This window comes from Panthera onca, chromosome C2 (genome assembly GCF_046562875.1).
Source record: "Panthera onca isolate mPanOnc1 chromosome C2, mPanOnc1 haplotype 2, whole genome shotgun sequence".
Taxonomy (NCBI): domain Eukaryota; kingdom Metazoa; phylum Chordata; class Mammalia; order Carnivora; family Felidae; genus Panthera; species Panthera onca.
This window is the reverse complement of record NC_138347.1, coordinates 117,430,382-117,455,528: the sequence shown is the minus strand read 5'-3', so window position 1 is coordinate 117,455,528 and position 25,147 is coordinate 117,430,382.

Below are 25,147 nucleotides of genomic sequence, written 5' to 3'. Positions count from 1 at the left end.
AATTTTGTGTTACCTATGTCCCATCCTTCGTCCTCTCCTTTTTTTACCCCCCTCACCCTATACTCTCTCTGAACAATCTTATTCATGTGTTGGTTTTCCAGTCTATCAAATCCATATTAGTTCATACCTCTCTTCTGGTCTTTAGGTTTGTGTAACAAATTTTATAAAAGCATAGTGATTCCTCAAAGAGCTCTGATGTTCCATAAATTATACACATACACCATTACCACACCTCAATGATATATCAGATTTTCGACACAAAATCTCTATTATATGCTTTTCTATTCATATCTTAAGGGCTACTGTGCCATCTTGTCCTTCCTCATTATGGCTTATACCACGGTGTGCTGTTTCCTCATGTATATTTCTCCCACACAGTGTCAAAAGGACAGAAACTCCTTCTATCCTGTTCATGTCTCTTTCTAACTTAATATGGATTTGTTGACTCACATGAATGAATTTTCCAAAGTGCCATATACCCACCTAAGTATATAAATTTGATGTAAAAAGAAAATTCTTATTTGCTTTCCAGAGTTTCATTTCTGTACTTGTGTAATTATTTTTCTAGCAGGCCAAGAACATTCTGTTTATTCTTTTGTCAACCTTACAAATAAAATAGTCACTTACTTTACTAGTAAAAGTTGTTTACTCAGAACAGCAGTAGAATTGCAATTTGGGACAAGCAAGCTATGCCAAACCATAGTCAAATTCAAAGAAACAAAGGCAAGGACAGTTTTTATTAGGTCTTAGGAGGAAATGGTGAGAGCTGTTTTGAAAGAAAATTCCCTGGAGAAGAACAAGAGTTTGAGGTTGTGGAGGTTGCTCATGGCTGCAAGCAGTGGTTAAGGTGTTGTTGAATGCCTTGTTGCTGGGGCTGGGAGAGATCTTTCTTCTTAAAAGCATGAGATAAAATTACTGTGTGGAAAGTGTCCTTCCTTGTGAAGATAAGAATTATCTTCCTTCTTGCTGCTGGTTAATGTAGGCTGCAACTAATGGCTTGTGCATGAGAACACCCCCTTCAGGGCTTCTCGGGTCCATTATACATGAGGTTTCCTTTACCTATTTTCTCACTTCCCAATAATGCATTTGATATTTTTGAATGAAATAGAAAGACTCATGTAAAATCCAGGTGACTTTTAGTGAATATATGGCCTCTGGGACCAAAAAATTTATAGAAATATAGCCTCAGATATTAAAGAACTACCAACTTAAGTAAGCATCTAGAGTTTATTTTCTTGTACCATTCCAGCTAGGTTATGAAAGAAGTCACAATGTTGACACTTAAAAAATTCTTACCATGTATTTTTATTGGGCTGTTTTTGTAATGAAAAACAAAACTTGTTTATTGATATTAGCCTTTGTATTACAGTGACAAATTTTGATAATAATTTCTAAGATCCTTTACTTGTATTAGGGCAATGGTATTCTGTAAAGTCTTTGACTTTGTATACAAATGTTGGTATGTGTACATAATTTAATTATATGGGGTAGGCTCTGTAGCTTTTATCAGATTCTCAGAGGGGTCTGTTTTTCCCAAGATGTTAAGAACTACAATGACATATTCTTTGTTCTATATTACATCTGGAAATTATTAGTAAGAAAGAAGAATTTTTCAGAGAAATTGTCAAATGAATACCTTAAGCCAAAAAAAGAATATCTTTTTAGTTTTGAAATTTACACTACACAGAAATGCAAGCTCTCTTGATGCTGACCCTACAAGGGCATTTCTATTTGTATCTGAATAGATTCATTTCCAAAATTGGAGAGTAGCCCATGTTCCATTACCATGTAGCCCACAACATGCATGAGATTGCTAATTAGGGTGCAAATCGTGGTGGTATTTCTGGTGACCTGGACATGTGTTCAATAGAAACAGAAATGAGCCCCTCAACTCATTTCACATAGGCCAGAAAACATCTGCCAGATGGTTATAGCTTTCAGTAACTATTAAACTGGATCACATTTGAACAAATGACTTAGATATATAGTGTTTGAAAGCTTATTCTGAAATTTCTAACATATCCATGGAGATTAGTCTTAATGAAAAACTACATTAATCTACCTCATGCATTGTGATTAGCCTACAATGGATAATTCCCTCTCACTTTTGCCAAAGTCAGCCTAAAAATGCCTTTATCCACTTTTATATAATGTTAACAAAACATCTGGGAGATTTATTAAGATAAGGGTATCTATTAGGACATCAAAATTAATTTCGATTCCCTGAGGTATCTTATTTTAATTAACAAAAACCATGATCCTGTTCTATTAATTAGCATGCTAAAGGAATAAGTTTGAGATAAATTTAATTCTAGGAAAGCATTTATCTTCTAAAATAAACAAAAGAGCATTAACCATCTCAATCTAATTTGTTTTATACTTTTCATAACAGTCTTGAAATTCCATCCAGAAGAATAATATAACTAATATTCATTATTTTTAATTTAAAGCTTCATTTTCATGTACATATTTCTTATAAGCCTCATTATTAGTGGTACCATAGTTCTAACATCGTATCTTTTAAAGATTATGAATGTGAGCACAAGTTCATTTAGTATATTATATTATTAAACTTTCGGTTGAGTGTAAACCTCATATTTATCTCCCTCCCAGTGTTTTTTTTCCACTGACTTATGAAAGTATCTGAGCATGCCAGGATACAACCAGGAAGTAAGACACATAGAATTTGTAAATAAATCCCTGTTATTTGTTCTGCCCAAACATATAACTCCTGTATAATCATGTATTTTACCCTAGACTGCTATTATTGATATATCCTTATATTTTAAATATAGCCAAAACATTTTAGGCAAAATTAAATTAACAGATCAGATAAATAGTGCATCTGATACCGTATTTAGATTACTACTATAATGGAGCATGTTGAACAATTTCAAATAACTTTGTCTTATGTCAAGCCACAGATGATGGCTTCAGATGGTATAAGATTATGTGAACGGGATTGTAAAACCCTAAATGGCATCCTTCTGAAACTCCTCATAGAACTTTTTCCCTTACATATCCATTTTGTTGCAAACAGGCTTGTATTTGAAGGCATCATAGAACTGTTCTCAAATAGAACACTGGAGAATGAGTATATTCAATTAATATCAAAATACAAGAAAAAACAGCATTTTGTATACAGTTGCTGTTTTTCAACTTTTCATACTTCTAACTGAAACCATAAAGAGGCAGACAATGAATATTTTAGGCTTTGTGGGACAAGAAGCAAAATTGAGAATATCACGGAAGTTGGGATATAGCAAGTGAGAAAACATGATTACACAGATCTTGTTGATGACATTTGAAACATGATAATTAAGACATTTTTGATAATACAAGTCTACTAATGAGAAGAATGGAATTCTTCAGAAATAATATTTCACTTAATTGGGATTCTAATTAGTGTTTCCTATCATAAAAATTAATTACAAGTGTTTATCTGTCAATGCTGATCCATAATGAGATTTTATGTATTTCGTCTTTGAAAATGTTTTTTCACAGAGATAGTTCTTCCAGATACTGACATTAGTGCATGAGCATATGGAAGGCACTTAGTGAATCCTCTTAGAGTCTTCTCTACATATTTGCCTCTTAGCATGTCACTGCATTTTGGACCATTTGCTTCCAATTGAGGGCTGGGGGGAAGCTCCTCGCTTACACAATTAAATGAACTTTGAGATATAGAAATTTCCTTTGAACTTGGAACTCTTGGAACTTAGTTTGAGCTGGAAATGTTTATCTCGTACAAAACTGTTGTAATAAAGGTATTCATTTTTATCTTAACTTCTGGCAGTCTAAGAAGCGTATAAAGCAGCTTGACATTACTTACGATTCAAACAATATTTGTCGTCATCAAAATGACTTTCCTGCAGTATAAGTACTGTTTTTTGCATATAAGTACTGTTATTAGTACTTATAATTTTGCCTTGTGATTTTAGGTCAAGTTAATGAAGAAATATTATCAAGTCTGTAGCAAAAGTTATTTGCAACTCCATTCAGCATGCAAAAGTAGTGGGTGAGGGGCACCTGGGTAGTTCAGTTGGTTAGGCATCAGATTTTGGCTCAGGTCATGATCTCATGGTTTGTGAGTTCGAGCCCCACATCGGGCTCTCTGACGTCAGTGAGGAGCTGGCTTCAGTTCCTCTGTCCTCCCACTCTCTGCCCCTTCCCTGCTCATGTTCTTTCAAAAATAAATAAACATTTTTTTTTTAAAAAGGTAGTGGTTGAAGGTTGTTCTCGGTCAGAAAAGTTTTGGTCTTAGCTCTAAGCTCAAGAAAATCACAGTAAGATATCACTGCCACTCTATATAATTGCCATGTGGTAGAGCTAGTTGGTAGTCACCTTCTCTTTTTGACACACATTCACAGAATCAATGGTGACCACATCCATGGAAGCCAATGGAGATGACTGTTGATACTACTGATGGTGCCTTACCTAATATAAAGTCTTTTATTCTCTACGTACTTATTAACAATGTTACTGTGTTAGTTTGGGTCCTCTAAGGGGCAGACAACCAGGTGGGATTAGATGTGCAAGAAATGTAGTAGAGAACACATCTGAGAGGCACAGAGAGGAAGGGGCTGGAGAAGGTGGGGAGAGCCTTCAGATTCTAATGCAGTTCTGACCTCTATCATTGAGAAAAGGAGGGAAGGGGAGTTTTGCACTGCAGTTTGAAGAAAGTTTCAGCTAGCCAATCAGGACTTCTTGAGCCAAAGTCATCCATTAGAGGAGTTCCTTCTGCATTCCATCTTGGTCTAGAAGCATCCCACCACAGTCTACCACTTGTTTCACACAGATTTCTTTCTTCATACTTATTTGGGGGAGAATCTCCCCCATGGGTCCTATGGGTCTTCCTGAGGGGAAACTTGAAAGAGAGAAATTTTTGTGATGACCTACAGCCCCAGACACTGCAGTTGACCTCAGGGTGCAACTGGAACTCACTCACCCCTTTCCTCCTACACAATCCATTCTAAATCTCCCTGCCCTCCCCTATCACCTTAGCATGTTTTGATTACTTATCAGGTGGCGGATCACACCACATCCACCCTCATCCTGAGGGTCTGAATGCTTAATGACCATACTTTCCGTAGGACTGAGTTGCTACGGATATCTGGTCAATGGGCCAAGGGAGTACCGAGAACCAGTACCAACTGGAAAACGTGGGTTCCATGTGTTCCTCCCTCCCTCATTGTGTAAAAGCAGTCCTACCTTCTCCTGCCACTAAGAGCTACTGACTCCTGTTAGTATGGTAACTTCCCTTCTTGTCTGCTAGTCATCTACTCATAAGGGGTCCTGGTGGACAAGGCGCCTTGGTGGCAGCTGCAACGTATGATATAATGGCATTCTTGCCAATTCCTTTGGTAAGAATATATTAGTTTTTGAGTTTCAGGACTTCCACTCCTGCACAGCTCAGTTGTGGGAATGGAAAGTACAAAATTCCCATTGGATCACTGGAAGTAATGGTCCATAGAGTCACTCTTGCTTCTACCTTTTGGTACTTGACTTTATTTTCACTATTGGAAACACAATGCCATGTTGAGATCTCTAATTTAATGCATATAATATGCAAAAGGATGGGATTCCATTATCTCAAGAGAATTACCTCTAAACTGGTGCTGAAAGTAAACCTTTAAACCTGTTTCAGCATTCTTTGAGTTTGGCTGCTTTTAGATGGTTTGGTATGTGATACAACTATTGGATTCCATGGTAATGGGTTCACTCCCACACCTCTTTACTGCAAAGGAGGTCCCTTGGTCTGATGTCATTTCATATGAAATCCATAAATCTCAAGATAGTGGTGCTAACGGAAACATTCAGTTAAGAATGGCAAACCCATACCCAGAACAGGTACCTATCTCTCTGAGAGGCATGGACTGCTGGCCTTTCCAGCATGGAAGGACCAATGTAGTCAACATGCCTCAAGTGGTCCATCGGTCTCTTCACGTAGTAGAGTCATATTGTTGTCAAGAACTGTGAAGAATCTGAGATTTTGCTCTATTTGCAAGATAAGTTAGTGTGCCATAGTTTCATAGACATGAAACTCTTGGATCAGAGACAATGGACACTTTAATACGTACAGCAATGGGCCGCCTGGGTGGCTCAGTCAGTTAAGCATCTGACTTCGACTCAGGTCATTATCTCACAGCTTGTGGGTTCGAGCCCCATGTCGGGCTCTGTGTTGACAGCTCAGAGCCTGGAGCCTGCTTTGGATTCTGTGTCTTCCTCTCTCTCTCTGCCCTTCCCCCGCTCACACTCTGTCTCTCTCTCCCCAAAAAAATAAACATTAAAAAAATTAATACGTAAAACAATAATGGTAGTCCGAGTATTAACATTTTTGTGTTGGCTTCCCCAGTCCTAATTCCAAAAGGGCTTTGAAAGAAGAATATACACACAGTGAGTTGAACTACGGGATAGGAATTTCAACATTAGGGAGCTCAAATATTTTATAATGAGAAGCAAATGATAGATATATCACAGTTATTTTAAGGATAAAATATGATTATTAAAAACTTTTTGTGCAGCACCTGGGTGACTCAGTCAGTTGGGCATCCTACTCTTGATTTTGGCTCAGGTCATGATCTCACGGTGTGTGGGTTTGAGGCTTGTCGAGCTCCATGGCGACAGTGCAGAGCCTGTTTGGGATTCTCTCTCCCTCCCTGTCTCTCTCTGCCTCTCTTGTGCTCTCTCTCTCTTTCTCAAAAGAAATTAATTAATTAAAAAAGTTTTTTTTTTGTACAGTGACTTAACACAGCACCCAGAATATGATTAGGGCTCAAAATAGATAACCTATTATCATTAGTAGTAGTAGTTTAAAGGTTTACTTCATATACCAAAAATCCCTGTAAGATTTATAATTTGTAGTTAGAATATTAAAACGTAGGTACATTTGTTAGAGAAAGTGAATTTACACATTGTGAACCAAAAGAGAGACAGAGACAGAGAGAGAGCGAGTGCCTGAGTTTTTGTCTACAAACAGTACATATTTTCTTTTAAAATATGTTAGAGCTTTTATGAAGTTCAGTATTTGGTAATTGATGGTAAATCTGGCTTTTGCTAAGAGAACCTATATTGATGATTTTACTTTGGATGCTGCAATGTAATCCATACAATTGCACGCTGAGGATGACTAGATAAGTCTATAAAGAAGCAGTTCGGAGGAAACAAGCAGTATTACTGTGGAATTATATCAGTTATAATTGCATTATTTGTTCTAGTGGGTAGTGTCATCAGAGAGCAAATGACACGGTTTTGAAACAGCTTTACAGATTCTGAAAAAGTGAAATGGTCTTCAGGATGCTCATTGACCACAAAACTATTTCAGATCTCAGTCTTTGTATACATATAGAAATTCCTTGGCGTTTTTCTTAATTTATAATCGACATGGGATATTTTAATATACTCTAAATATGTTAAATAAATATAAACCCTGGGACCAGGCAATATAATGTCAAAGTTTTATTCTTAGAAGCCTATTTCAAAGTATCTTGCAAAATTTAGTGCCATATCAATCTGCTCCACTAGGATATTATCTCAAATTGTAGGCTTCAGGGTAAGCAAAGGCCATACTTCATAAATAGAAATGATTTTCCTAACAGAGAACTGCTTTTGCAACTCATGCAATAGTCATCTTAATGGGCCCTTCTTCTTCAATTCACACAGTCTTAGATAAAACAAAACTCATTTCATGCCAGTTCTCTGCTTGAAAGTTTTCAATGGCTTATGGACACCCTTAGAATAAAGTACAAATTTATTACAAAGGTCCTCAAAGCCTTACAAGTTCTGTTTCTTGCCAGAGTATCCTCTAAATGATTTGTAATGGAAAAATATAGTGACCAAAAATAATCAAATGCCTATCAGTCAGGAGTTGGTATATCCACACCAAGGAGCACTATGGAGCTGTAGAATCTCTGTGTCTCTCTCTTTTTTTCTCTCTCTGTATGTGTATATGTGTGTATTATTTATGTATATATCATGTATATTACATATCACGTATATCACATAAATGTATGTGTATATCTATAAATCTACCTACTGACCTACCTATCTAATCAGGATGTAGCAGGGCAGAAGGGATAAGATGGCAACCAGACTTCACTGAATATACTTTGTTCTATAGATTTGACTTTTCTACTTCTTATATATTTCAATAACTATAAAGCTAACTTAAATTTAAAAAATTCAGTCCCTAAAAGTCAAACTCAAAATGCAATAAATGAATCTGTGTGTTTGTTGGTAGCACAACCACAGAGAGAATTGAAAGGTCATTCTTCCCTGATGATTTAGACTTTCCTTTAGCTCCTATATCCTAGAATGGTTCAAACTTTTCTATTGGATCCTTTTGAAATCAATTCATGTCCCACCATCTGGGGATTTCCCTGGGTGAGTGTGGCCTAGGGGAACACCAATGTGCTTGTTCACACTCATAATTCCTATGTCCAGATGACTCCTGCTTAATTTCTTACATTCACTGATCTCTAGTTGAGAGTTTGAAGACATGAACTCCGGATCAAGTTCTCCAAGTGGTTGGGTTGAATCCCTCCCACTTGTTTTGAGGTGGGTAGGAAACACATTTCTCCCCTCCTCAGAGGACTGGGACATTTCATGGCCCCCTGGCCATTCTCTCCAAAAATCTATTCTCTCCCAGTCTTCCTTTAATATTCTCACTGCCTCTTATATATCCTCGTATGAGTGATGGGCTAAGTTGTCTGACTGTTTTGGGGACACCATTCGGCAAGTTCAGCATAATTTCTCTGATCCCTATTTTAAACACAGGTAGAATTGTCCTTTTCTTCTCGGCTTTGGATCTTCAACTGAAAGTAAAAGTTTAGGTAATACAGGTGTAATTGTTAAATGGCTCTGGACAAATTTTTACAATAGTCACCACAGACTAGACCACAGAATTCGATAAAGCATAAGACTGCTAGTTTTAGGTTTTTCAGTACCTTTAAGAATAAATATCTAATAGAATACTTAATACTGCTTGGCTGATAAAGACATAGGTTCTTTTTGCAAAGTATCAGTGATAGAAAAATTTAAGTTTTATCAGAAAGACACAAAGAATTTACTTGCTACTTGTGATGTTCCCATGCAGCCTAGAGTCAAGAGAATAAGAAGAGATGGAGAACGCCTGATCCTGAATTTAACCATTATGCAAAATAAATAGATAATGTCTATAATCTATCTAAACAAGTCAAGAAATAGGTGTAAAAACATGAAAATTAAAGATACAAATAAATTACCAAAAAGAAAAAAAGGAGGTAAAAAATTGAAGTTGTTTCTCACTGGGGATTAAGAAATGGAAACAGAAAATAGACACTTCTCCAAAGAAGACATCCAGATGGCCAACCGACACATGAAAAAATGCTCAACATCACTCATCATCAGGGAAATACAAATAAAAACCACAAAGAGATACCACCTCACACCTGTCAGAATGGCTAATATTAACAACATAGGCAACCACAGATGTTGGCGAGGATGCGGAGAAAGAGGATCTCTTTTGCACTGCTGGTGGGAATGCAAACTGGGGCAGCCACTCTGGAAAAAGTATGGAGGTTCCTCAAAAAATTAAAAATAGAATGACCTACAACCCAGCAATTGCACTACTAGGTATTTATCCAAGGGGTACAGGTGTGCTCTTTCGAAGGGGCACATGCACCCCAATGGTTATAGCAGCACTATCGACAATAGCCAAAGTATGGAAAGAGCCCAAATGCCCATTGATGGATGAATGGATTAAGAAGAAGTGGTATATATATACAATGGAGTATTACTTGGCAATCAAAAAGAATGAAATCTTGCCATTTGCGAGTACGTGGATGGAACTAGAGGGTATTATGCTAAGCGAAATTAGTCAGAGAAAGACAAATGTCATATGACTTCACTCATGTGACTTTAAGACAAAAAACATATGAACATAAGAGAAGGGAAACAAAAATAATATAAAAACAGGGAGGGGGACAAAACATCAGAGACTCTTAAATATGGAGAACATCCAGTGGGTTACTGGAGAGATTGTGGGAGGGGGGATGGGGTAAATGGGTAAATGGCATTAGAAATCTACTCCTGAAATCACTGTTGCACTATATGGTAACTAACTTGGATGTAAATTAAAACAGTAAATTAAAAGAATAAATAAATAAAGAGAAAAAAAAGAAATGGAAATAGGAGAGTTCTTTGATAATACAGAGAAGAAAGTGAGGAATTTGGTGGTGTAGGTGTCCTCCTCTCTCTCAAATAATCTGTATAGTTTCTTTTTCCTGTTTTGAAATGTTAAATGTTAGCATCATCTTACTCTTAAATTTACATAATGAAATAAACTTAAAACAATTGGGAAAAATAAATTAGTCTATGAATCTGCTCTAAGTATAATTATGATTATATAATAAGTAAATATTTGAGTTAGAAATTCTAGTAAACTATTTATGAGCAAATATATGAAGAAATAGCAATGGAGGAATAAAAAGGAGATAAAAGTGTGACTGGTACTCATTATGTGCCAATGTCTGAACTAGCTGGACCTCAAACACTACATATGCCCTGAAAAATTCATTTTTACCCCAAGTAGACTCCTTATTATCTTCATGTATCCTCTTAATGACTAACCTTGTTTGATACAATTTAGAATGATCCACGATTAAGTTTAACTAGAAAGGATAATTAAACATCTAAATCATTGGAAAAGCACTTGTATACAAATAAATACATACATATGTCTAGAGTAGAATTAAACATATTTGTTACTTTGAAAGTTGAATATTTCCTTCATGTCCACACATCAAATCGGGTGCATGTTTTTTGTTTTTTTGTTTTTTGTTTTTTTTCGATTTCTACATTATAAAATCATATGCTTAGGAGTTGCTTTGAAAGCAACTTTTTATTAAGAAGAAAAAGGGGAGTCCTTTTCTAAACAAAAACATACCGAAAGATATTGACTCAGAATTGACGACATGGTAGATAGTGGTTAATTTAAGCTAGGCGGTGTATTTATTTAATGGGGGAGTTGAAATTGATCAGCTTCCCAACATCTGTGCATCCCTCACGCTCAGTGTAGCTGATATACAGTTTATTGAATAGACTAAATTCAAGACTAGAGGTTTGAGAGGTCCAAGGCAATCATGAAAATGCAGCTTCTCTTGTCAGTGTTCAGGAACCCAGGCATAAGCCAGCCAGTGCATTGCATTCCCTTGGTGACAGTGATTAGGAACAGACATGTAACCGAAGTGGCCCAGTGAGTTCAATACAATGGAATTTTGTTGTGCTGTTAGGGAAAGGGTGTTCTTTCTCTTGAGCTGGTCATGGACAAGGAAACATTTGGCTTTGATTGGTAATGGTAACCATCTTAAAACCACAAGGTTAGAAGCTGCCTTAGGTTGCAGCCGTTGATGGTAGAATGTAGAGACCAAAAGACAAGTTGGTTCCTGATGATATAATAGAACAGATAGACTATTCAACCCCAGACTGCTTGTTATGTAGACCCGTACATATCCTTTTGGTTTGGGCCATTATAAATTGATTTTTGGGATCTGTTATTAGGGTCAAAGTTGGTTCTCGAATATGAAATAGCTGACACAGAACATTTAGCTAATGTTGTTTGCTTGTTCCTTTCTTTCTGCTTTTCGTATAATACATTGAAAAGAATATAAATATTCATAATTTAAAAAATAAGGGGGAATTTTCATAATGGAGCCGCCTAGTGGTTAGAAGCATGTGTTATAGAGACAAAAATTATTTCGGATTTTGAGATTTCACAGCAGTTTTATGAAATAACATTTAAGATGCAAGTGACAATTTTATTTTTATAAGATATAAATAAGATACAAATTGTAATTATTTGGAAATACATGTATAATAATAGTAAATAATGAAAATATTAATGTTTATATGTGTGTGCTTCTCAATGCCAAATGAGTAAAATTCCCTGTACAATTTTTATGATTCTTTCCCTATATTCTCCCTACAACAGATCAGCAGTGTAAAAACTTAACCTTAGCTTCTTTCCATGTTCTTTGTCCTGCATGTAGATTAAGGTTATTGATATTCCTACAGATCCCTGATCTATGGAACAATGCTATCTTAGCATCCTAAAATTCTTGGTTGCCTACGAATTAAAAGACAATTACTAATAACACAAATTTTCTTCATGAAATAAGTTTCTTTTTAGGAATAGTTTGCAACATCAGAGGTTACTAGAAAATATATTATTTCACAAATATATATAATGGTCCTCCATTATGCTTCAATCACTGTACCATATTTGCTCCGTCAGTTTTTCTGGGCGTACAGATTTTAGGATCTCAAGCACAATTAGGCGCAGAGCACAGAAATTTTTTATAAATAATTCAGCATTTCTCCTTTTGTCTTTGCTCTGTAATTTCAACTATTTATCTGTGTGTATATATATTACAAACATATATTTATATATGTATATTTGACTGTGATGTTCATAGTAGCCTAAGTTACTTGTTACGTGGCAAATCATAACCATTTCATGTCTAATGATTTCCTTGAAATGCATCACTACCCTCCTCTCTAACCATTATTAACTTATCATGCAAATTGTAATTTAGTCTTAATTATATACTTATCTTTTACATTCATTATTTCCACTTCATGTTCGAGTGATAAAATATATGTTTTTAAAAAATGTTTATTTATTTATTTTTGAGAGAAAAAAGGAGAGAAAAAAGGAGAGAAGGGGAGAAGGAGAATTCTGAGCAGACTCTGCTGTGAGTGCAGAGCCTGAGGTGGGGCTCGAACTCATGAACCGTGACATCATGACCTGAGCTGAGATCAAGAGCTGGACGCTTAACCGACTGAGCCCTCCAGGTGCCCCTAAAACATATATGTTTTTTTTTTAATTTTTAACATTTATTCATTTTTGAGACAGAGAGAGACAGAGCATGCATGGGGGAGGGTCAGAGTGAGAGGGAGACACAGAATCTGAAACAGGCTCCAGGCTCTGAGCTGTCAGCACAGAGCCTGATGCGGGGCTCGAACTCACGGATCACGAGATCATGACCTGAGCTGAAGTCGGATGCCCAACTGACTGAGCCACCCAGGCGCCCCAAAACATATATGTTTTTAGAGTTAAAATGTTGCTGTTGTTTAGTTTTTAAAATGTGGTGGTTGGATTGCTCTTCTAATAGAAATGTTGATTTTGTAAAAAGACATTGCTATTTTTTTTTTTTTTTGCTTTTCTAATGACTCAGTACCCATCTTTGAGAGGATTAGGTCCCTACTTATGCTCTGACCACAGAATACAGGAATGTTAGTTAATTTCTAAGAGTTTTGTATCTTTGACCTGTTTATATGTTAATGAATTATCATCTCACAGATCAGTGCATGAACAACTAGTATATACGTTAGGGCCCTTCAGAATATGAGTTGACTTCCATTGCATATAAAGTTAAGTATGTGACTTGAAAGTATCTCCTTAGTAGAAAAGTATATCACTTGCTTTTATCTTTATCACAGTATTTAATCAAATACTACCTCTTAGTTCTTTTGAATGTTGTGGACCTAATCCTTTAATTATCAATAGTATCATAGACAATTGAAGATTCTCTTGGAAACCACTTTGGGCCCAGCTGTCAGGAGAACTGGAATGTCTTATTTCCCCACTCTAGGTGTTTCCACTAAAACAATCAAATTCCCTCCAACCCTAGGGCTATTTGCAGTTTGGATGCCAAGAACAGCTGTGGAGTCCAGAAGGCTTCTGTATGATTCTCCCACCAGAGAGGGGTTTTGGGGAGTAGTTGAGCAGGGATATAGATTTGGAATGGATTAAGGAGATAGCGCTGCTCTAAAATAGTCTTCAATAATACATACCAGTTCTGGGTGGGGGGAGGGGGGAGATCAACAAATCCTTCACACATTGAAATTTAAATTTAATAGAATATTTTGAAAGGTTGAAATAAAATATTCATTTCATGTAAACTGGATTATATGTGGGAATTGATAGACTCAGCTGCAAAATAAAATTAGTATGTCCATACTGAAATGGAGATAGTGGGTAGGATTTTAGACGATCTTTCCTCTACGATAGAGGAAGCAAAGTAGTACTATAAAAGTAATAAAGTGCCGTGGAGGAAGTGGGCCTTTATTTTACTTCCTATTTAGAGCAGTTTCTCTAAATCTGGGGGATTTCCATTGTCAAATTCTGGCTTATTTGCATTTATATGGTGAAATGTTGCCATCATGTGGCCAGTCCATCTATCACATCTTTCTCTTTCCTCTGGGTGAGACTGTACTTCCGGCTCTTTTTATATGATGTATTTATTTGTGTTTGAGTATTAGGGGTTAGCTATAGTGTCTGTTAGGGTCATTATTACAATGAAATGACAAATATTTATGCATATTGATTTAAAATAGACATTAAAATAAGTTTACTGCTATTCTCACACAATGGGATTTTAATCTGTATCTTCTGAAGCTCTTAGAATTCCCCCTTTTATGGGCAGTTATTCAATTTATGGATCTTAAACTGTTTGAAATTGCTCTCTTAAGAGTCCAGGTGACTTTTTATTTATTCATGTTTGCAGTTGCTCTGAATGTCACCACGAGTTACCAAAATATCCATTTATTTGGATATAATTTGGGAACCATTTCTAATGCATACCCCATTTTAAACAATAGGGGGCATTATGATGTCATGTTTTTGGTTTTCTCTATCAAGGCAAATATTTTGTTTCATAGGAAAAACCCTGGATTTTCTTCCTAATAAGAATACTTCTCTAAATTCAGAAACATATTTGTTTGATATTGACAGAGCTGGCAATGAATATGAACCTCATTATTTATCCTTCAAGGACCTAATTTCAAAAGAGAAAATACTATACCAATTTATCACTATTTCAATAAATGCATATGATTCTAAACTGATATAAAAATCCAAGCCAACTTATATTTAATCCAAATATAATAGTTTTAAAACATAAGTTGGCTTGCTTCCTCCTTAAATTGGAAATATTGGCATTTTCAAGTGTTTCTATCTAAATCAATTTTTTTCCATTATGTATTATTATAAATGGAAACTTTTTTCAAGTTAGGCTTTAAGGATAAAAATCACGAAGCTATGTTCTTAGCATTACAAAAGTTTGAAATCTTTGGACCTTTAGACAACTAGGGTGAACATTGTTAAAACAAATATTTTCAAAATTATTGATCTTATGAAGTTAATTAAGGAGTTCTTTCAATGTATAACATTTGAATATTTTATCTTTTCAAGTTTTACATGGATTTAGGTTTCAGACAGAATATAGAGTAAACCAGGATTTAGTAGATTAAATATTTAAACTTAAAACTGAAAGTTTTAGATAGAAGAAAATATATTTCTCAATGGGAAGCATCTCTTTCATGTTTCATGAAGCAGAAAGAAGGAAACTGAAGATAAGACAACTTCAAAGATCATTTCTGTCTCCATCCAAAGTTGTATAACTGTTGTCAATGCTTTTTTAAAAGTCTTATTGAAATTGTATATATGCATACACACACACACACACACACACACACACACACATATATATATATACCATTATTGCAAGAAAAATTCTCTTAGCTTTTTGTAAAAAATAAAACATTAAATAATAGTCTAACATCAACTTTTAATTTGCTTTCCCAATCTCTGTCCCTTTCATCAGATAAAGGTAATCATCATTGTGAATTTGTTGTATATACTGAATTTTTAGTTATTCTGGTAAAGGTCACTTTATATATATATACATATATATATATACATATATATATATATATATATATATATATTTGCATATTTCTAGGCATTAGAACCCATATTCAACAAAATCTTTGTGACTTTTTTTTTACTTGCATGCTCATACCTTGAATTTAGCTATTGTCGGAGTATTTACATCAGGGAAATCAGCAAATTCAACAAATTTGGGTTCCTCCCGCCCCCCAGAGAGCTTGTCACTGGAACACAAATGAACATTTCCTACCAATACCACTATTGGTATTTTGGTTAGAAGAGTCTTCCTCTGCAAGGTTTTCCCACCCACTTAGCCCTGGCCAATCAGAAGACATTGTGTCTTATCTTTTTGGGGATGGTTACATGACCTAAGAGTGATTTTACAGGATTTTTAACTCAGATTTCTGGGAAAGAGTAGTTCTCTTTTATGAACTTGGAACAGTTGGTTCAAAACCTAGAACTGGTAGTGGCCATATTACCACCTCGAAAAAACTGCCGGGTTGGACATGAAGCCAACACTGGAGCGCAGAGCCAAGAAGGAGAGTGACATAGACTCCTAAAACTAGATCTATCTCAGGGCTTGTTAGTTCCTTGGGGCAGTAGAGACCTTTGTGGCTCAAGCCCATTTGGATTTTCTGCTTCTTTGAAAACAAAAGTTCCTTATGGGTACAGAGGCAGAAGATATTTAAGGGCTAGGGCTTAGACGGTGGCATCAGGAATGGAGAACATCAAATCTGTGACACATTGCAGTGAACATTGTCCTCATTCGACTTAAGAATTCAAGGAGTAGAGATAGGGAAAAGTTAAGAACATCCAAAAACAGCCTATTGAACTGATTGTGTCAAGTGGTAAATAGAAGTTTTATTAGCACGTGATACTGAACTTGGTGCACAATTTAGTCTTTTCTAATGATATCCTAAATTCAAATCCTCAGTAATCTGGTTGGCGGCATTTAGGATGACTCTTCTTAGTTTACTATGTGACCTGTTTGGTCTTTTTTTTAAATGTTAATATAAGGGTGCCTGTGTGGCTCAGTCCGTTAAGCCTCAGACTCTTGATTTCTGCTCAGGTCATGATCTCACAGTTCATGAGATGGAGCTCCATGTCAGGCTCTGCTCTGACAGCACAGAGCCTGATGGGGATTCTCTCCCTCCTTCTCTCTCTCTGCCCCTTCCCTGCTTGCGTGTTCTCTCTCTCCCTCTCAAAATAAATAAATAAACATTTAAAAATAAACTGCTAGAGTATAATTAGGAAGATTAGGAATTATGAAGTATATAATTTAGGCTGTAAACTAGAAATAGATAGCAATTAATATACATGCAAATGTTACAGCTTTATATGATCAACCATCCACCCAATTCTGCTTCTGTTATAAAAGAGACTCAAATTCACGGCTCAGTCACTGTGTGCAACTATTGCTGATTAGCTCCGGTCAAGTGAAAACGTTTCTTTTTTTAGTCATGTGTGTTCTGATATTCATCAAGTTTCCTGAAGTGTGTTTTTATTTATGGTAAATCATTATTTTTGTGATAATCTCAATTTCAAGTAAATCTCCATTCCTCAATAATCAGGAAATATTCAAATTTTAAAGGTTTATTAAACTCTAGATATTTTAAATCTAATTTTTTAGATTTTATATATATATATATATTTTTAAATTTTTTATAATGTTTACTTATTTTTGAGAGAGAGACAGACAGACAGAGTGTGATCAGGGGAGGGTCAGAGAGAGAGGGAGACACAGAATCTGAAACAGGCTCCGGGCTCTGAGCTGTCAGCACAGAGCCCGATGCAGGGCTTGAACTCACGAGGCGTGAGATCACGGCCTGAGCTGAAGTCGGGACACTTAACCGATTGAGCCACCCCAGTGTCCCTATAAATATATTTTTAAAGTTTATTTATTTGAGAGAGACAGAGGCAGCATGAGTGTGGGAGGAGCAGAGAGGGAGAGAGGGCAAGATGGAGAATCCTGAGTAGTCTCCACACTGTCAGCGAAGAACCCAGCATGAGGCTCGAACTCATGAAACCGTGAGATCATGACCTGAGCCAAAACCAAGCGTCTGACGTTTAACTGACTGGGCCATGCAGGCGCCCTAATTTTTTAGATTATAAAAGTGACATGGAAAAATATTGAATAATTGTGCTTTAGCTTTTACTTCCGTCCTCTGATTTCCTTATGATATGGCAAGATTTTCCTTTTTCCCAAAGGTTTGATTCCCCACCTGCTACCTTGATAGTCTCCAAGAGAGCCAATCACTGGAAAGACCATAGGAAAAGTTGACAGATTTTTTATTTCACGAAAGTTAACTAGAATAAGATAAGCTTTCTTACTCTGATAGAAATTTCTCAGAGGGACCAGAACATAATGATAAAAAAATAAATTCCCAGTAATGTACTGGTTATATTCAATTCAGATACAAGTGATTGAACGAGTAGCGATAGTTTAGTGCTCTTGACGCCAACAAAACATTACCTAGTGGAAGAAAGAGAGGTCTTTCTAATTGTATAATAGTGGAAAGATACTTGCATAATTACAGGGCTACAGTGACAGCTGCTTACCATGTCCGCTAGCATGCACTGCAGGTGGTAATTTACCCATGTGCTTTCCATTCATTTGAATGGAAAGCAGCAGGGGGTGGCCCTTATGAATCCCACACAGTTGTAGGCATTTTAAGTAACTATCGTTGAGGGTTTTTCGTTTCAATATTGTGTAAAAATATGACTTACTATTTTTTTATTTTTTTTTTTATTTTTTTTTTTTTTTTAATATATGAAATTTACTGTCAAATTGGTTTCCATACACTTACTATTTTTTTATACTAGACTTGTCTATTCGACAGGACCTTTTAAATACTATACCTGAAGTTTTTGTCTCATTTTTTTTCCGAGATTATTACTTTATCGTTTTCGTATTCCAAGGCATAAGTGAAAGGTAACAATAACAATCTGGGTTAAGATATGGGGTTAATGAAAATATTGGATAAAAAATCTCGTCTTTTCATTAACATTCCTAAATGTAGTAAATACAGCAGCATAAAAAAGCTACATATCGAATATGCTGTGAGTTCAGAGGGCTTGTACTTTGTCAAATTGCCTTTAGTACTCGTTCTATTTGCAAATTTTTCCAAAAGCCATTTAATATCCACGTACGTGGAAGTTCCTGGCTCCAATCTCAACAGCCGGAAGAGACCCGAGGACCAGGACATAAAATGGTTCCTGTATGACTGTAGCTGCTGGCTGAAGACTTTAAGACCAAAGTCACACGCGGTCTTCAGGAGAGGTCCTTCACTTTTGATCAGAAGCTCTTTCTTCTTAGCACACCATTCTTACAACCATCAAACGTAAGCAAACAAATGAACAAGCTTTATTTCATCATATAGAAGCAATTAGAAACAGCAACGGAGAAAAGACTGAATGGGAGAAGAAAGGTTTGTTTTGGTCACTTACAGACTCAATTCATATTTCAACTGCTTTCATTAGGTTTTCTTAAATCACCAGGGTTGGAGTTAATCGCCTCATCCTCTCAGCTCCCAGAACACTTTTAAAAATAAATTGACATCATGACTAGGGTTGATATTAAACATATTTAACAACTGGTTAGAGATACTGACCAAGTGCTGAAGTTTGGAGCTCCTCTAGGCTGGCCATTAATCTTTTAGCTGTTGGATCCTATAGAATTCCAAGGCATCCCAGGGCCTTGGCTGCTGAGGTGACTGGGAAGCACTCAGCAAACAATGGCAGTGGTTATTTGCCAAGCAATATGGAAGCATATATAACTTCAAAAACCAAAGGACAAATGGGGACAGAGCCTATTTCTAATTCATCTTAACAACCCCAGCTGGTAGAAAACGTCGCAAGATGTTAGTAACTCAAATAAGTAGCCTTTGGATTTAATGTGTTTTTTAAAATTTTACAAGAACATTTAGCAACGGTTTAGATTCATATCAGTGTATATTTTACTAACCTCTGCCTCTGTAATCTGCCTAAAGTATGAGACATTGAATGTTTCCAACATGCATAGGGTGGAGAGAAGAGAACAGTATAGCCAGAGGACTTGGCTTGGCCAAGCAGATTTTGGATTACCAGTTCCACCCACCAGGCACTTGTTCTTGCAGATAAGTAGAGATGCCAAAGCGACGGAAGGGTGCTGATTAAAAAACAACAAAAGTATTTTAACAGATGTGGTGTCCTGTTAGGAATTAAATAAAACAGGGACATTTTGAAATGTTTGGGAGTTTATTCTTTGCTCTCTGGACAATGCTTCTATTTTCTTTTTGTCAAAATTCAGTTTTCTTTTCATTGACCTCTTGTCTTCCTGCCTGTTGGTGTCCTATTTAGCAGACGAGATGGATGAAAGTATTTGGAGGAAATTAAGATGTGAGTGGAGGAAAAAAACCCAATTACAACAAAGCCTACAGGAGACCCTAAATTATGGGTTTATTTTTACGTATGATTTATGATCAGTACAGACAGTAGCCTCCAAATAGTAACAGGGCATGCGCAATGTCATGTAATAAGAGTGATTTTGCGTAATATCGCAAGAAGCTGAATTGTAGCATGAGGCATGTTTTTAGGTACTCAGAATCGAGTGTGAGATCGATATACTGAACATTTGCATTTTAATTATAATCATGGTGAGTAAGGTCCTTTTCATCGTATATTACATTAAGTTAATGAACGTGGTGAGCAGAACTTGAACAAATCATCAGTTTCATTCTAATTCATTATAAAAGGTAGGGCTCATTAATGTGGGTTTCTATTTTACTTTATTTAAAGGAAGGGCAAAAAGGTTTCCCTCGACTACTTGCCCAACTTGTTTCTTTACCACATAAATGGTCACCTCTGACTTATAAACCACAGTGAGCATGTACTTTGGCATTTTATTATTTTCATTCCTGATCTAATTCAGACCTGATTGCCCTTTAGGAAATTATGAAGAGTTTCTGTCTGTCTCTCTCCCACTTTGTTTCTTTCTCTTTGCTTCTTTCCTTCCATGGTCTTATTGAGGCGTAATTGATACGCAATAAAGTGCACATATTTAATGTGCACAAACTGATGTTTTGACACACACACACACACACACACACACACGCACACATATACACGCACATGCACACTCATGAAATATCAGCAAAATCAGGATAGTGAACATATCCATCACTCCAGAAAATTTTCTTGTATCCCTTTGTAACCCTTCCCCAACCCTCATCCCCAAGCAGTCACTGATCAATTATGAAAGTATTCTTTATTTTGATAGTTTAGTATTGTGGATTCTGATTTTCATGAAGAAATTTGAATGTCCCATTTAACGTGTTTAGTTTAGAGTACAGGTGGATAGCCTTTGCACAGTAAGCAGAATGGCACGGTACACTTCACTCAAATGCATGTAAGCGAAACAAGTCCAAACTGAAATAAATATACTCCTTTCATATTGATAGCAGCCATTCTACAGCTATGGAAAGCTAATGTTTTATATTGACTTTTTAAAGTAACTACTCAGAAACAGATTTTGGCACCTTGTATTTTCCCAAGAGAAATAAATAGGGCGGTAAAAAAACCCAAAATGTCGAGCATTACATGAAGACATGTAATTGTGGATCAGGGCATAGTGGATAGAAAAGCTCATGTAAATATTTCCTCTCCAAAATCTGGGTCTGGATTTTGTTGTTATTAAATGCTAAGGAATTCCCATTAGGTGGTATGAACTAGTCTTTATTTGTTCACATTTTTTTTCTCTTCTTACTCTGATCTTGGCCAGAAGGTGAAAAACAAATAGTTTGTGGTGATACTATAGTCACTGCTTGCTTTCCAATGAAGAGAAAAAAGGCTGAGCAGCGTGTTTCTGGCATGGGAGTGAGGAACAAGGATTTGTGTGGGTCTGTGCGTGTAGGTGTTTCTGAAGAAATAGAATTTAGAAGAGAAATAGAATTCCATTGCTGGTAGTCTTATGTTTCTATATCAGTAAAAGTACAATAGTAGTTACAAAGTTGTGTTAAGGCTGAGAGGACATGCATAGAAGAAAGCTGGGGCATAATACGCATTACTCAACGTATGTTAGTTACTAGTTAAAAACCTTTATATTTAATGCTATTGGAATCAAAACGTATGTACATCTCCCATTTCCAACCTACTTGCCCTTTAGAAAATGGATATTGATTTTCGAACTCTGGAAGCTACAGATGTATCTGGTCCAGAAAATCTCCTGGATTGGCAGGCTATTGATTGAGTGAGCTGCCTGGAAACAGCCGTGAGAGGGTCACTTCTGATTAGAACTGACATCCAAGACTTTTTAAAATGAGTTCCTTCCCAGCCGGCTCATGTACTCCACTTTATTGTTTATAGAATTGCAACCTCTGTTACTTAAAATAGCACAGACACTACTTTTACTTTCTGCTGACAATTACTACAATTAAGAATGATTAAAAGTTCAGGGGCTACTAATTCCCTCGTAAAGTAGCCTTGAAGCTGATACAGCTGTGAGGATTTACAATGATGTTAATCCCACGTGGTGTGGTAGCAGTGGCCCGTCCTTGAATTGTTTGTCTTTTGTGAGGAGGGAAGCACAGAAACTGAGAGTGCCAGGACAGGCAAGTACATGACTTGGGATTTGACAAAAGTACTGCTCTGGTGGGGATTGGGAGGGGGGAGAAACCCCTGGTCCTTCCCTACAGTAATTCACAAAGCACTGGTTTAGGATGAAATCTTTGTGCAAAACCAGGTAACAGGTCATGTGATCTGACTTAAGGGGGGGAGAGGGGGTGCCCTCAAATCTGTCTCCAAGCACCTGTGATGAAATCTGATTTTATAATTAGAATTTAATTTTTTAGAATCATTGGATTTAAAGATCAGAGTTTCAAATCCTTTTTAATAGTACAGCTATTTCTGAGAAGAGGTAGAAACTAACATTTATTAAACAACAACAATCGGGGTTATTTTTACATTTATTGTTATAATTCTGCAAAACGCTGGTCCAGTGCTCTAAAACAGTTTGGTTACCATGAAGGCCACTTAGTGTCATGGTGAACAAATGTCGGCAGAGACTAGTAATGTCCCGGCTGCGTGTGTGCGGGGTAGGGGTGCGGGGTGGGGGGCAGAGCATTCAAAATCAGAATTAGAGTGGCTTCCTGGTTTTGCCCTGCATGTGACTCCTCAGAGGTTCTGTTTATTTGACCACTTTGAGGTCACATGGGGTAGCTTAACTTTGGACACAATCTTGCTGATACCAGGCTGTCCACAAGCCCAGTGGAGAAGGTAAGAACTGAAGGGAAGCTGTGCGTGGAATCCGATGCTTGTGCGGAGTGAACCTCTTTCCACACGGATCTTCCCCCGTCTTTATTCGGTAAAGCTTCGCCATCATGGTTTACTCTGTGATCTTCTCATTTCCTGGATGTTTTAGGGAGAGAGGTCTGTGTGGAAACGTAGTGATATAGCAGACTAAAAGGAAGTCATGTATTCTCAACTAGCTATTTTAGTTCAAATATTACATATTTCCTCTTTTCTCTTGAGAATGTTCTCTTGACTTTCAGGCAGAATTTCAAGATGAATAGAGAAAACAAACAAACCCTCAAGATTCTCTAAACAAAGGTTTCTTCTACTAGGGTTTTAAAATATTTAGAAATTCCTTCTCATCTATTGTGTGAATTTAGACTTTCTAGTTAGGTCAGAACATTCTTTTAAGTTTTCTTTTCCACTAACTTGTGATTATAGTATTCACTATTGTGTTGGCTTTGCTGGGAATATTTTAATAATTTAATATTGACTATTAATAGAATCCCTGGTACAAAGGTCAAGGCATCTGACCCGAAATCAGAATGAAGGTAACCTGATCATGACTATTGACCTCGATGGTAGGAGGGGGTTTCGTGTACCCTCTTACTGGGATGTTCAATGACTGGCCCAGGCCAAGTGGCATATTCTCAGCGTGATGACTGAATATTCTGTTTATTCTCTTCTAACCCATAAAAAGTTCAAATTAAATTCAACAAATCTCTTCAGAAAAGTGTCCTTTAACAGAAGATTTTGCTGTGGAATGAAAATATATTGTTAAGGAGGGTAAGTCACTGGATTGCATAAAGCGCACCAGTTTTTTAAAACAACTTTCTCCTGAAAGTAAATTGGACCAGTGTGGGTGGTTGGGATGGTGCCTCCTAAATTCATTCCCACTTGGAAGTAGAGAAGCAAGCATTCTTTGAGGCTCGGGCCTTTTGGTCGTGAACTCATGGGCTCCGAAGCCATATATAACTTACAAACTAGAGAAATTACAACTGTTTGCGCTACGTCGAAATGGAATTTTCTCTAATTAAAATGCTAATAAGCTTTAATGCCATAGAGTAACGTGCGAAAGAAAAGCTTAAAAGAGCTCATAATTAAAGCGGTTATCTAAAAAACTCTGATAAATATTAAAATCTCCAAACTTGTTTTTGCTTCTAGTTCTTGAACTCAGACATTGTTCGCTTTACCTCCATTTCCTTTCCCTAGCTCTAGGCATGTTTTCTCAGAAATGTTCACGTAGGGCCTGAGTTGGCCTCTTATTATGCAGATTGTAAGGCTACAACAAAACAATGTGCATTCTCATATAATCCTCACTGTATTCCTGCAGCATATGAGGGAGCTTTGCTCCTTATTTATTGGATGAAGAACTTTAAGCAGACGTTCTGATTTGCCTCTACAAATGAAGAAAAAACTCTGATTGTACACCTGGCCTCAGTCAGGTGAATGTCCTGTGGCTGGTTGTAGCGAATGCACAGCTGATCTGTAGGTCTCGGCCTCCCTGCAGTCAGGTGCGACCTGATGACAGTTATGGTACAGGAAGTATGAGAGGACAGGACAGAGGGTGTGCTGTGTTCAGGCTAAGGCTTGTAGGAAGTGGGTACGCACGCTCCCCTTTTTCCAGCAGGGTGAAGATTATGACAAGGCCTTTCAAGATACTGGAACCACAAGGTAGAAGAAGCCTCTGCTGCCAAGGAGAAAATTTGCCCACAGACTAGGAGCTCCTGCAGTGGATGGTTAGAAATACACTTCCTTTGAGCTCTGGTACCATTTGAATTTATTTGGTAAAGCAGTAGTATTATATTAATGCATGCTTATTTTCATTGTGTCCTTGCTTTCTGTCTCCAAACTTTAAAACATATTCTGTTAGGGCCACTTAATTCCCTCCCTGTTGATGTAACTTAGAAGATACAGGTTTCTATTTGTTACTATAGTAGACGTTGCTTTTATGATCTTCTTTCCACAAACCTTTCCGTACGTTTTGACACATGCTTATTATACTGATTATGAAATAACGCTAATTTATGATTATCACTATTTTGAAAAACGAGATAAAAAGCTGACTATGTCTTAACCGTTTTGTGGAAAGGTTGCTAATAGCTTTTTCAGTATGTATCATTAAAAATGCAAAATGAAGATTCAGACTAATATTTATTGTAAAAATACTAT